General features: G+C 41.8%; 1 pseudogene; it reads right to left on the reverse strand.

Moving 5' to 3' along the window:
- Nucleotides 1–236: 236 nt before the first annotated feature.
- LOC118021896 lies at nt 237–844 on the reverse strand (annotated as a pseudogene).
- Nucleotides 845–3426: the final 2582 nt, after the last annotated feature.

Below are 3426 nucleotides of genomic sequence, written 5' to 3' on the forward strand. Positions count from 1 at the left end.
TCTTTATTGTTATTTTACAGTGTACCATGAACATCTCTTCCAGGCACATGGGTGAAAATCCCCTACCGAAAGATAGAGAACACTGTAGTTTGATCCAAAGGCTGCTGGCAACAAGAGTGACACCTAAAGCAAAGTATCAGCTTAAGATTAAAGCACATAGCCTGGCAAATGCCTTCCAGGGAAAGCAGAGTCAGAAATATTCTCTTTAGAGAAATTAGGATTGAAGGCTCAAATCATTAAAGATACGGGATATCATGTAAGCCCCTTTGGCCCCTACCTCCACCCCTCATTCCTCTGACATCTTGTTGCCTCCTTGGGGCAAATGGATCTTGTACATCTCTTTGCATCCAATGAAAACCACCCGTTTTCTGTTTTTCCTTAGCTCTTCCTGAGCCTTTGACATATCTCCACATTCTGTCATCATCTTACTGCCCAAGTTCCTTTCCTGTAAGTCCTCCTGATAGTCCTTGGGGGAATCCTCTGTCCCCCTGTCTGTTTTTCTTTTTCTTTTCCTGAGTATATAATCTTCAGGTGGGCACTTTTTGGCAGCCTGCAGCTCACTCTCAGCCTTTGTCAGGGAGTCTAGCTTGCCCTCCCTGTGTGGTTTTTCCCCCCCTCCTCATTTTCAGACTTGCCCTGCTTTCTTGCTTTCCCTCATCTTCTGGCTGTTCCTCATCTTCTGGCTGTCCCTCATTCTGGACCTTTCCCTTTAGCCCTGGCTTCCCCTCTACTTCCAGCTTTTCTTCCTCATCTGATTTTCCTTCATCTTTAGGCTCTACTTCCATCTTCTGGCTTTCCCTCAATTTCCAGCTTTACCTTAATTTTCACTGTAAAGTTTTTCCATGTTGAGATTTCCCCTTCATTTCTTGTCCTGTAGGGATTCTGGACAGGTTCTTCCTCCTTTTCTAGCCTTGCAGAATGCTAGGGACGGACACACAGATGTGTGGGGACCAGGGTAGGCCTGTCCCTCCTCGGGCTCACCAAAGCCCATTCGCCACTCGCCTGTGGCCCAGGCAACTCATGAAGCTGGTTCTGCGTAGGCAGTGGGGGTGGACCATGCAAGGATGGGACTCCAGGGTGGGCGAGTGGGCTGTTGAGTCTTTCTTTAGTTTTCTTTCTACATGTGTTTCTTCTAGTAGCCTAATATCTTTTGAAAGCTAAGACTCAAGATTTACTCCCTGATAACTGCAGCACAGAGCATCATATATAGAAACGTTTGCAAAATAAACAATTGAATTAATAATCTGTTTCTGAGTACACTAGAAATTCAAAGGACAGTCAAAAACATAGCTTACTTTAATAAGGTCTGGGCATATTTGTACACTCAGTAATACTGTTTAGATATAGAAAGCTTAGGACAAGTTTGTCATTTTTCTCATTCGGCCTCGTAAACTGCATCCATTGTAGTTTTACCATCTACAAAGTAGGAGAGTTAAACAAATGCTACTTACTATAAAAAATAAAAAGAAATTACAACTAGGATATTGAAAGTAAAGAACATATCACCTCCAACCTAACAATGTAAAAAATCCAGACAACTTACAAAATCATTATTTTGGGGGAATCTGTTAGAAAGCTGGGGATGTAAGGTAAAGCAAGTTCACTCAATTCCTTAGTTGTCTCTCAAAGGAGAAAGAGTACAAAACAACTGTTCTATTTTGACAGAATGAAGGTGATAGAGGTGACTACCATACAAGCAGGTAAAAGGAAATCCAGTAAAAAAACTTCCAAATGATAGCATGAGGAGCTATGCTGCCCATTTCCCAGTGAAACTGGTGAAACTGTATTTAAAACAAACAAAAGCATTTAAAATCTCTGGAAATGGTCCCAAGGGCAAATTGCAAGTGAAGAAACATCTATTCAAGAACATCTATGAAAATTCAGTAATAAAAGCGAGAGCCTGTAATATTTGAACCAATACCCCTCTCTTGCTGCTCGCTGCCAGCCCAGTGAGATACTCTATTCCACACTACTGTCTTCAAAAACATTAGACACTCTTCTCTTAGCTCCCAGAGGAAGACTTTCTTCCCAGGAGGAGTAGAGCATCAGTGTTTCTTATTTCATCCCTCACTACCTGTTACTGAGGCTAAGTCCTGGATGAGTGCAGTTGAGAGGTGAAGGGGTCCCTTCTTCCACTCAGCCCCCACTCATGGAACAGAGACTGCATTGGGTGCAGCATGCTAAAATACTGGGGCCCTGGTCACTTTTGTCCTGACTTTGGAGCTGGTGGTTTCACACTAAGGCAAGCTAAGAGGACCCTGTGCTCCTGCCCACACATACCAAATGCTGGATTCCTAGAGCAGGGTGTCCGTCAGAAGACTGCCATTGTCCCCACCCCTAACTCCAGAACTTTGGCTCAGAGATTTAGTCTAGGGGGAGAAACAAGCCAAAAAACCCAGATTCCTGCTAATTTCTTCCCAAGGAACTGATTTCATTTGCAACAGAGTGAAGAAATTCCAGCCTGAAGGCACTCTGAACAGTGGAGGTTGTAGTGAATCCATTTGAGTGGTGATTCAAGCTACAGGCTAAACTGTAGGTCAAGTAATTTGAAGGAGAGAACTAGGGAACAATACATCAGGGAAGAGAAGTCCTGGCATCAGAACAAAATGAAATGCTTATCAGAAACTGTTGCTTCAGAGAAGTCATATTTGATTGGATTAGTTTGTAGAACAACTTATGTCCCAGGACGTTATTAAATACAATAGATCGGTTAGCTGGTGATTGGTGAAGTTTCACCTTTAGAGGTGATTAGGGTGAATAGATGAAAAGAGTCCCACTAGTACCACTGTCATCTCAGTGTGACCTTGGGCATACCCAAGTTGTACTACCTTGAGGAACAACATCACAGGCTGATGCTGAGGGTGGGGGGAGATCAACTTCATTAAAATAATCAGTAAGTCACTAGATGAACAGCAAATAATAACAAGCCCCGTGGTAAGGGGTGGAATAATGCTCAGACTTGCTATTATATATTATATGAAATTTCCAGTTTCGCCCCCCCCCCCCCCAATAATACGAGTGTAAAGAAACAGGAGAAAGGAAGGTCAGTCTATCAGGAGGGTATAGTGATTATGAATATATATGCACTCAATAACAGAGTACTAACATGAAGTACTAAAAAGAGAGAAGTAAATAATTCAACAATAATAATCAGAGACTTGAATATCCCATTTTCAATAATGGGTAGAAAATCTAGACAGGAGATCAGCAAATAGAAAACTTGAACCACACTATAAACCAACTAGAACTAATGGACATTTTTAGAACATTCTACCTAACAAAAGCAGAATATGCATTCTTCTCAAGTACACAAAACATTCCCTAGAATAGACCATATGCTAGGTCATAAAATGAATCTCAATGACTTTAAAAGGATAGAAATAATACAGAGTGTGTTCTCTGGTCACAATGGCATGAAATTAGAAA

Source organism: Mirounga leonina, unplaced genomic scaffold (genome assembly GCF_011800145.1).
Source record: "Mirounga leonina isolate KUSES-001 unplaced genomic scaffold, KU_Mleo_1.0 Mir_175, whole genome shotgun sequence".
NCBI classification, from domain to species: Eukaryota; Metazoa; Chordata; class Mammalia; order Carnivora; family Phocidae; genus Mirounga; species Mirounga leonina.